Source organism: Mus caroli, chromosome 17, assembly GCF_900094665.2.
Source record: "Mus caroli chromosome 17, CAROLI_EIJ_v1.1, whole genome shotgun sequence".
Classification (NCBI taxonomy): Eukaryota; Metazoa; Chordata; class Mammalia; order Rodentia; family Muridae; genus Mus; species Mus caroli.
In genome coordinates, this window is record NC_034586.1 from 28,926,828 (window position 1) to 28,938,637 (window position 11,810).

At 42.5% G+C, this 11,810-nt stretch overlaps 1 pseudogene; it reads left to right on the forward strand.

Moving 5' to 3' along the window:
- The first annotated feature begins 1,239 nt into the window (after positions 1 to 1,239).
- LOC110284020 lies at positions 1,240 to 4,275 on the forward strand (annotated as a pseudogene).
- The last annotated feature ends 7,535 nt before the right edge of the window (positions 4,276 to 11,810 follow it).

Here is an 11,810-nt window from a genome sequence, read left to right on the forward strand (position 1 = left end):
ATTTCCATGATAAATAAGGATGTTGAACATTTTTTAGGTGCTTCTCAGCCATTCAGTGTTCCTCAATGGAGAATTCTTTGTTTAGCTCTGTACCCCATTTTTAATAGGGTTATTTGTTATTAGCCCTCTATCAGATTTAGGATTGGTAAAGATCTTTTCTCAATCTGTTGGTTGCCTTTTTGTCTTATTGACAGTGTATTTGCCTTACAGAAGCTTTGCAGTTTTATGAGGTCCCTCTTATCGATTCTTGATCTTATAGCACAAGCCATTGCTGTTCTGTTCAGGAATTTTTCCCCTGTTCCCATATCTTCAAGGCTCTTCCCCACTTTCTCCTCTATAAGCTCCAGTTTCTATATGGTTCACATATAGAAACTTTATGCCATACAGAATGTCTTTGTTTGGTTTTGTATTTCTGTACTCAAGACTGTGAGCCAAGGCAGTGTGAAGTAGAAGGGGTTGATTTCACCTTGTTGTTAGCAGTCCGTGACCAAGGGAAATCAGTGCATAAACTCAAACAGGAACCTGTAGACCTGAGCTGAAAGCAGACGCCACGGAGGAATGCCGTTTACTGTCTTGCTTCTACTGGCTGGCTCAGTTTGCTTTCTTACATAACCACATAAACAGGATCCACAGAACAGCTCAATAGGCTGGGCGCTTCCACATCAATCTTTCATTAAGAAAATTCCAAAAGCTTCCTCTAAGCCAATCCAGCGGGAGCAATTTCTCAGTTGAAGTTCCCCCATGAGACTCTCGGCTTTGCCACACTGATGAAATAATAATCAGCACAATTGACACTGTCAACTTGATACATAAACGTATTACTAATTAACCACAGCCTTTCCTATTTGTCTGCCTCCAAGATGTCTTGTTAATATCTATGCCACAATTTAAGAAATTTCAGTAGTTTAAAAGAACTTATAGTTCTCCTTCAAAACCAAATGTGCCTATAAAAAGTTGAAAGCCTCTGACTTGTGGGTCCCTACAATAGTTTAAAAAAATTACATTCTTTCTTACTCTAAAAGAAAAACATGGCATAGTCATAATCAAAGCAAAGCAGGACCAACCTCGTGCAGTATGCCTCGCTTAGTGCCCCACATTGGATCCACCATCTCCTGGGCTCCCAACCTCGTGCAGTATGCCTCGCTTAGTGCCCCACATTGGATCCACCATCTCCTGGGCTCCCAAGGACTTACTTAGACAGCTCCACTTCCCCAGCTCTGCTCCTGGAAGCATGCACAGATGGTCTCCTGTGCTCAGGCTAGTACCACATCATCTGCTGCTGTCCTGGATGCTCGTCCCACTCTACGGGTATCTCCAATATGCAGTTTTCCACTCTAACTGAGGCTCAACCTTCTCCTATGTAGACAGAGAGGAGGGTTTATTTGGTTTATAAATTCTGGTCACAGTCCATCATTTAGGGAAGCCAAAGCAAGAATTGAAGGCAGTCAAGAGCCCGGAGAACTGGGACTGAGACCCATGGAGGAAATTGCTTACTGACTTGCTCTTCAAGGCTTGCTCAGCCAGCTTTCTTATATAATCAGGACCACCTGATGCCCAGAGGTGACACTACCCACTAGGTGGCTGGTCCCTCTCACATTGATGATTAATAACAAAAATGTCCCCCCCAGATTTGCCTAAAGATGATCTAATGGACACATTTTCTCAGCTGAGACTGTGGTTTTTTTTTTCCCAGATTATTCCACATTGTGTCTATTTAACAGAAAACTATTCAGGACATATCTCATCATTTCAGAATGGTAACAAAGGAAGTAAAAAGATTGCCCAGCCAGCCATAGTGCTGGCCATGTAATCACAATGGTCTGAGTTCAGTTCCCCAAATCCACATAAAACAGGACATATCTGTAATCCCAGCACTTCTCAAAAAAAAAAAAAAGCCTGCTTCACTGACATGGAAGGAAAGAGTACTTCTGCAAGTTGTCCTGCGTACCTCCCATGTACCGTGCCACACATGTGCACCCACAAACACAGTAAATCATGAACACATTTACAAAACTCAATGTTATATTGATTTATCCACAAGTCATGGGGACAGATTGATCATGATAAGAAAATAGAAATTCCTATCTGTCCTAATTGGGACTGTCAATTTACTTCCTGGATATGCATGTATTCAAACAGAAGATTGACTCAGTGGTAGTGGTAGTGGCACACACCTTTAATCTCAGCACTCAGCAGGCAGAAGCAGGTGGATCTCTATGAAGTAGAGGCCAGCCTGATCTACAGAGTAATTTTCAGGACAGCCAGGGGTATGCAGTAAAATGCTGTTTCAAACAGACAAACAAACAAAACCAGAAACAAACAACAGTAACAAGAAAACAAAAACAAGACCTAATTTGTGTTGATATCTGTGATGGTTTGTATATCCTTGGACCAGGGAGTGGCACCATCTGGAGGTGTGGCCTTGTTGGAATAGGTGTGACCTGGTTGGAATGAGTGTGCCACTGTGGGTGTGGGCATAAGATCCTCACCCTAGTTGCCTGGAAGTCAGTCTTCCACTAGCAGCCTTTGGATGAAGACATAGAACTCTCAGCTCTGCCTGTGCCATGCCTGCCTGGATGCTGCCATGCTCCCACCTTGATGATAATGGACTGAACCTCTGAAACTGTAAGCCAGCCCCCAATTAAATGTTGTTTTCTTATAAGACTTGCCGTGGTCATGGTGTCTGTTCACAGCAGTAAAACCCTAACTAAGGCAATATCATTACATATCCAAGTATGCATAAGATTGTGGATTGAAATCTGTGTTGAAATGCTACGTGAATGTTTAGTGTTCTCAAAGAGACTTACCTCACCATACATGAATCGCACTGTTTTCTATTCTCGCTGTCCTCAGGAGACTTGGAAAGCATGCAGTCTGAACACGTTACAAACTGTTTCCCAGAATGAGACCAGCATTCATTCCTGTGTTCAGTCGTTCGTAACCACTGTCTCAGGCATGCTCTCTTGTTTTGCAGCAGCCACCTGGCGGAGAAATTCAGTGACTATTAGTTGTATAACCATAAGGAGTTTGGGAGCAGCTTCACATATTCTCTGTCCCTTCAGATGCATAAAAGTGCTCACATGAAAAGAAACCTTCTAAAAATCAGGACTGTGAAGACCTTTTACTCCGATCTGGTCAAGGAAATAAAGAACATCACTCTGCAAAAAAAAAAAAATCTTACCTTCAAAAGCTGTGTGGGAAAGGCTTCATGCCTCCCAGTCCTTTACAACGGCGTGAGAAGAGTCACAGCGTTAAGAGCCCTATGTATGTGAACTGTGTGGGAAAGGCTTTGTTCGCTTAGGTAATCTCTGAAGACATAAGAAGACTCCAGATTGTGAGAAGACTTTTTTTTTTTTGTAATCACTGTGGGAAATTTTTTTCTTGTTCTGCTTACCTCGAAAACACACAAAAATTCATACTGGTGAGAAACCCTATCTGTGTGAGCAGTGTGGGAGAGATTTTCTTTATTCTGCTTACTTTCAGATTCATAGAAGAAGTCACACTGGAGAGAAACCCAATGTGTGTAAGCAATGTGGGAAAGCCTTCATTGCTTCTCAGTACCTTCATATACACGAACAAACTCATACTGGAAAAAAACAAGTTACGTAGGTAAGCAGTGTGGGAGTGCCTTCTCATTTTGGAATCAATTTCAGAAACATAAAATATCTCACAGTGGTGTGAATCCCTATGCTCGTAATCAATGTGGGAAAGGTTTCACATGTTCTGGTTCCCTGAGAGCACAGGAAAGAATTCACACTGGTGAGAAGCCCTATGTGTGTAAGCACTGTGGGAAAACCTTTGCTCATTTTGGTAGCCATAAAAGACATAAAAACAACTTCACACTGCATAGAGAGACTACGTACACAAGCAGCGTGGGAACACTTTAAAGAATCACCGTTCCTTTCAGTTCCACAATTGAATCCATACTGGAGACAAACCCTACAATTGTGAGCAGTGTGGGAAGGATTTAGCTTCTTCCTCCCTACAGAGCTATGAAAGGAATCGCTCTGGAGAGAAGCCCTATGTGTGTTTGCAATGTGGGCAAGCTTTCAGTTCTGACAGCTCTCTTCGGAAACATAAAATAACTCATACTACAGCAAAGTCCTGTGGACGCAAGCAATGTGGGAAAGCCTTTGATTGATTTTTTTGATCGAGTCTCAAGTACGTGAAAGAATCCACAGCAGCGAAAGACCCTGTGAATGTAAGGTGCTCGGGAGAGGCTGCTTGGGGTCATCTTATTGGCAAAGACATGAACTAATTCCCAGAAACACATAAGGATTCTTGTAAGTAATGTTGGAATGTATTCTCTTTGTCACCTCTGAGAAATCAAACCACATGGGCATGAAACAGACTGCTAGCCGTGTGCGAATGTTGAACAAAGCTTAATAGAAAGCAGCTTTGTTTTTGGTTTGATTGTTTGTTTGTTTGTTTGTTTAATTGATGTAACTTTTAGAACTAGAAGCAGACACACTGGAGAAAAGCCCTTTGGAGAAAAGCTGCTAGCAATATGATGAAGTCTTCCACCTTCTTTTTTTTTATCATGGAGAAGATGTGGAAGAGCTCACATTGAAGAGAAACCACCACAATATTCGCATTATGGGGAAAGCCTTTAGTTTTCTTGGGGCCCTCCAAAGACATTGTGGTAGTCTTTCTGGAGGGAAACCCAATGTATATAAATAAAAAAAAAGTCTTAGAAATCTTCCAGTTATCTCAAGTTTTTTTATAGACTTGAAATAATTTGCTTTTAGGGTAACCTAAGGTACAGAATTTGTGAAGTCTCCATTATCACTCTGGTAGGACTTAAAAGAATGCATTGAGAGAACTCCTGGTATTGGAAATCAGGAAGACGTCTTGGTTCAACTCAAAAACTATGCAATAGCAATGATTCGGGAGCAACTTTGATTAAACTAAATACTTGGTTTTGATCAGACAGTCTCACCCACTGAGTCTGTGCTCTTTCTGGTGATCAGTCCTTCCCAGGGCTGAGACTGGCTATGAGGATCACTTACCATTGGAGGAAAACTAATTTAGCCCCTAGCAAGTGGCTATTAATTGGACATAACTTCTTAGTACATTTAAATTTTCAAATGTAGCTGGGAGTGGGGGTTCATGGCTTTAATCTTGGCAGTCTAAAGGAAGAGGCAGGAGGATTTCAAGTTCAAGACCAACCCTTGGTACATAAAGAGTTCATGATTAGAAAGGACTATATAGAGGTGTACTTTTTAGAAAGATGTCATATTTTAAGTTTACATATGTGTATCTATGTGTGGGTATGTGTCTGACATGCTTGTGGAGGCCAGAATGCTGGATACCCTAGAGCTGGAGTTACATGCAATTGTGAGTTTCCCAACCTAGGTGCTGGAGGCAGACTGATCTGAGTTTGAAGCTAGCAAGGAGTGCATAGTGAGAGGCTATTTCAGAATACAGAAAATAAGGAAGAAAGAAAAAAAGGTTTCTTGAGGCCTTTTTTTAAACCTGAATTTAATCATTGAGACTCACTTGCGTAGAATGTGCGTGCTTAGAAATGCTGGACACAACAGTTATCCTGGTACCTGAGAACTGAGATCTGGAGAGGTTCCTTCCCACCAGAGCTATAAAGAGTGAGGTAGATTTCTCAGACAGTTGAGAACAACTCTACCCCAAGTTTAAAACAACAACATCCTCTTCTCTCTAAGAATCCTAGCAATGATCTCATGGTCATCAGATGGATGCTATCTACTTAGAACCGAACCTATTCTCTAGATGGGTGTACATCATTTGGGATGACAAATACTAACCGCACATCTTTGTAAAGGCTTGGTTTAGTGTGTATTGTGCATGGAGAGTGTGAACGTGCCACTGTGCTCTGGTAGAAGTCAGCACCCCCTTGTGGGAGTCGGTTCTCTTGGTCTAGCTTAACAATGGTTCTGGAGATTTCAGATCCTCAGGGTTGCATAGCACATGCTTTTATCCCCTGAGGTAACTGGGCATGTCATTAATACTTCTTCCTACAACTTGTTAGGAACCTGAATACATGTTCTGTGGTTGCACTAAAGGCAGATATGAGAAAGTATATAGCTGGGCTCTTTAGTGCACCCTTAGTCAAACAGCAAACAGGACTCATGACAAGCAGTTCTTCTCAGTACTGTCCCATTGTGCTTTCTGTTGCTATGACATATCACCATGACCGAATGAAGCTTGGGCAGGAAAGTGTTTATATGGACTACAGGCTACAGTCAATCACTGAGTGAAGCTAAGGCAGGAATGTGCAGGCAAGAACTGAATCCTAGAATGTGGATGAACCATGGGTCCTGGCTTGCTTCCACTGGCTTGCTGGGCTATCCTGTTTGTCCAAGCCAAGGCCCACATGTCCTGGGATGTCAACACCCACAGTGGAGTAGGCCCTCCTTCATCAACTAGCAATCAAGAAGATGTTCTGAAGACAGGCACACTGGCCAGTTTGCTGGAGCCAACTCCTCAAGTGAGATTCCCATTTCCCAGTTGGGCCAAGTTGACAACTTACTGAGTCATCTCACTGGTCCGTCACACAATTTTTATTTGAGAAAGTAATTAGAGAATAAGACAAGAGAAGGATGACATATGTTCTTAGCCAGAGTTCTAATTCACCAGCATATCACCTGCATAATTCCTAAAACATACTTTAAACCCTTGGTCAAATCTATTAGCTGCAACTAATGCCTGCAATGAATGTCTACAACTAGTCCCCTACAGGACTCCTGTCAGGAGCCACAAGTTGTCAAATAAAAAGCCCAATGGCAGAGGTTAGGTTCCTTCCGTTGAGTTCTTGGTCAGGAGTGTCACAGAGGCACCCCCCTCTCCTAAAAATATAACACTGGCTCTCAGCATTGCCCTTGGTTGCTCACTATGTTCTTGCTGAGGGAGTTAAGCCATCAACACTGTTCATTACCTGTGAACCCTGAAAGCTACAGTAACAACCAGCCAGAAACATAAGTCCCTGGGTGCAATTCTGTCATGCACTTTATAAGGGTAACAGATTGTATTTTAACTGGATTTAAGGCCCACTGCATATAAGGAACATATGTCTTGTCCTGTCAGTCTGACCTAGAGCTGGAGATATCATAGGCCTCTGAAGTAAATCTACTGTAATTCTCTTAAATGCTTACAGTCTCAATACCTATCTGTATGCTCATAGAACAGTGTAACATTTATCCTCATGAGAGATGCTTCTGTGTGGAGTGGACAATAACGAATGTAGAAAATGACAGCCTGTCAGTGTGAAGACAAAAGGCGTCTATGGAGTGCTTAGTCGTCAACAGAACATCGACACCATCCCTCCATCTCGCACCCCATCCTTCCAGGTCCAGGGAACATTGAACAGGAAGAGGCACAACAATTGTAGAAGCCAGAGCCTGGGCTGAAACAGTGTCTTCCGGATATGATCAGACTACATTTATAAAATAACAAGAATTGTGTTTGTCTGGGCCAGATCAAGCAAGTCACGATTCCAGTATCTGTGGGGGATGGGCTCATAAGCGCCTCACCATTATTTGAGGAGTGATGTCCCTTGATAGGTCAACTGTGCTTCAGAGCATGCTTTGAAACATATACATAAGAGCAGAAAAACTATTCAGTAGGCCAACTGAAAAAAAAAAAAGCCATATTTAGGCAGGGGATGGAGAAGAGAGTGGTGCATGTGATATGCTCAAAAATATTGTCTACATGTATGAAATTCAGAAAGTATAAGTAGAAATTGTATTTTAATAAATAAAGTCAGCTGGGCAGTGTTGGTGCACACCTTTAATCCCAGCACTCAGAAGGCAGAGACAGGTGGATCTCTGTGAGTTGGAGGCCAGGCTGGTCTACAAAGTCAGACAACCAGGACTACAGAGGAGAAACCCCATCACAAAAATTAATTAATTAATTAATTGATAAATCCAAAACCAAACTGATACTGCACGGTTTTAGAGATCTGTGTAGCATCTATACCATTGCATTTAATTTGTCTACTTTGTTTCTAATAGAATTTATGTTTTATCCATCCAGGGTTTAGATGAAGGACGAATTAAAACTTTGAAACAATCAAACACTCTAGCATAAAAACTGACAAATCATACTTAGCTCAAAGTAAAAGCTTTAAAATCTTTGACTTAAAGAGCTCCCTTTATAGTAGCTGTATGTATATAAATACTGTCTACATGTTCATACATCTCTATCCTGTACACATAGACAAGACAGAGACGTCCCCTATGCTCCTTAACTCTACCTTATCTGAATCTGTAACTTTGTCTGTAAATAGACTGTGTATTGAGGCTAGGCTGGTTCATCTCTTCTCTTCTCTTCTCTTCTCTTCTCTTCTCTTCTCTTCTCTTCTCTTCTCTTCTCTTCTCTTCTCTTCTCTTCTCTTCTCTTCTCCTTTTTTTTTTTTTCCGAGACAGGGTTTCTCTGTATAGCTCTGGCTGTCCTGGAACTCACTCTGTACACTAGGCTGGCCTCAAATTCAGAAATCTGCCTGCCTCTGCCTCCCAAGTGCTGGAATTAAAGGCGTGTGCCACCACTGAGAAAGTTAGGCTTCGAATAACAGGCTTCAAATTGGCAGTTCAGGAGACTATGCCTAAGAACTGGGCAAGTCCAGGCAAGTTAGTTACTAGAAAAAAACAAAACAAAACAAACAAAACCTAGTCAGAAGCTGCCCTACCACCTGACCTGAGGCAAGGACAATGGGTCAGCAGCAGTCTTCAGCCGCCATGCCCCATAATGGCTCTGAAATGTCCCTAGAGATGAACTCAACAACAGATTAAAATAGAGGTCACCTACCCGGAATTCCCCTAATGTGCTTTAAATCAGGCCTGGGAGCTCACTTTGGGGTTGAGGGTAGAGGTGGGGTGCGGGGAGGCGGGTGTGTGTGTGTTTCTCTGTCTTGGTAATGGGAGACCCCAGCATGATGGACTTCTGCAGAGTAAAACACTCTTTACATTGACATACTATTTGAATCTAGGGTATATATATTTGGCAAATCATGGACCATTACAGTATCTGTCACAGCAGATTAATGTCCAGCTAACAGATATCATCGAAGGAATCAACTGCAGCCAGTACATTTGCCCCAAAGAGTCATGCTGGCCCCAGGAGGTACTGCAGAATCGGTGAGCTCTGGATTTGCAGAAAGTCACTATAAGCCAGCCCAGCCTCTGTGATTGCTCCCAGTTTCCTCAGGCTGGGCCAACCAGCTGCTAATGAGAAAGCTAGGCTGACTCCATGATAACTTCAGATTAACAGTTTAGGAGTTAAGCAGTTTCCCAATAAACCTATCTGCCTTTAATATAATCTAATCTGGCTTGAATTGGAGGAAAATAATCTATCAGCTGATGTTAGTGATTCAAACTGGAATACAAGGGCTAGGTATGGTAGTGCACATCTTTCATCCCAGCACTTGGGAGGCAGAACCTGGAAGATCCTGTGAGTCCAGTGCCAGCCTGCTCTGCCTACACAGGGAGTAGCAGCCAGCCAATACCAAATAGTGAGAAGCTGTCTTAAAACAAACAACAAAATTTGAGATAAAGGGCCAAGCATGGTGGCACAACCTTTTAGCCACAGCACTGTGGAGGCCAGGCTGACAGACAGATCTCTAAGTTTCAAATCAATGTGGTCTATAGAATGAGCTCCAGGAAAGGCAGAACTACACAGACTAGTCTCAAAACACAAGTTGAAAGACTGGGTGAAGAGCACTTGCCAGGTAGAAAGGAAAGTTAGGCTTACAAAGCAAAGTACCACCAATGAAACAACAATGCTGTTGAGTTTGGGTATTCAATAAATTCTGCCATTGTAGCCTGCCTGGAAGAACTGAGGATATTAGAAAGAGACTCTGAAACAGTGGACCTCGAAGAAATGGGAATTTCCTCAGGAATCTCAAGCTGAAAGAAGGAGAAGGCACCAATCAGAGTGGGGAGCTTGTCTTAACACCCTTCTAACAATTTGTCAGATGACCTAGCAGGATGAGCCTGAAGCCTACCAATGGTGGGCCAGTGCAGGGTGGGTGGGACCAGACCTCGACATCAATGCTTGTTCATGCACATCTCTGGCCTCTACTTCACTCTGACCTCACTCCAGGACCTTGAAGACAGATTTAGGGGCCTCCCTAGATCTCTTCATCCTCTGCTGGGGTCCAGGAATCTCTTCACAAACCACAGGAACACAGATCTTAGTCAGACAGGAAGAGTTTATTGTGTGTTTGCCCCAGGACTGATGGAGCTTATTGCAACCCCCCCCCCTCAAAAAAAAAGCCAGAATCCTTCAGAGCTTTTAAACTTGAAATCCACAAACATCTGTGCCAAGTTATTCTACCAATCAGGATCTAAGGATAGGGGACTTCCTTAGGAATGTGTCTTATTTATTTATTTATTTATTACATTTATTCTGTCATCATTGGTTGGGTTATTCAATGGTGGCAGAGTGTCTTGCTTGCCTAACATTCATGACTTAACTTGCCAACCAGGATGACAGGATGTCAATTTCCATGGAGGTCTTAAGAACTTAAAATTTCACTTAACTCCTACTCAAAATGGAAGTCTCCTTTCTTTTTTTTTTTAAGATTTATTTATTTTATGTATGTGAGTATACTGTTGATCTCTTCAGACACACAACAAAACAGGGTATTGAATTCCCTCCCATTACAGATAGTTGTGAGCCACAATGTGGTTGCTGGGAATTAGACTCAGGACCTCTGAATGAGCAGTCAGTGCTCTTAACCTCTGAGCCTTCTCTCCAGCCAGAAGTCTTATTTCAAATGGCTTCTTCTGTTGATGTAGGTGTCTCTCTTATTTATTGAATACTCACAGCCATCCCAGGGGCAGCTTATAAAAGCAAAAACTGCTCTTTGCCCCTTGTCTCTCTTTGACTCTCTTCTCTCCCTGACTCATTTCTCCCTCTCCCCCCTCCCCCTGACCCCATCAGCCTGTCAGTCCGTCTGTCTGTCTCTGTCGTTCTCTGTCTCTACTCCCTTCTCAATTCCCTTTCCCATACCTATAAATAAACTCTATTCTATGCTATACCCATTGTATGACTGGTACCTCAGGAGGAAGGGATGCCTCAGCATGGGCCCACCAATGCATCCCTCCCACCTCACCATACTGAGCTCTACCAAACATATCTTGTTGTTGGTTTTTGTTTTTGTTTTTTTTTAAATAAAGCACAACAATAAGTGGCCATTAAAAATGGTTATCAAGGGACTGGAGATATGGCTCAGTTATTAAGAGCACTTACTACTCTTCCAGAGGTCCTGGGTTTTGTTCCTAGAAACTACATGGTGGCTCACAAACATCTGTAATGGGATTTGGCACACAGGCTTACATGCAGATAGAGCAATCATATACATAAAATAAATAATTGAGAAATGTTGAGACTGGTGAGATGGCTCAACGGATAAGAGCACCAACGCTTTTCCAAAGGTCCTGAGTTTAAATCCCAGCAACCACACACATGGTGGCTTACAACCATCCGTAACAAGATCTGATACCCTCTTCTGGAGTGTCTGAAGACAGCTACAGTGTACTTACATATAATAATAAATTAATCTTTAGAAAAAAAATGTTTATCATGGGCTGAAGAGATAGCTCAGAGTTTAGGATCCTGGTTCAATTCCCAGCACCCATATAGCAGTTTACAACTCCTGTTTGTAACTCCAGGTCCAGGAGAGCTGGCACCCTCACATAGGCATAAATACAGGTAAAACACCAATGCACATTAAAAGTAAACAATCGCCGGGCGTGGTGGCGCACGCCTTTAATCCCAGCACTCAGGAGGCAGAGGCAGGCGGATTTCTGAGTTCGAGGCCAGCCTGGTCTACAAAGTGA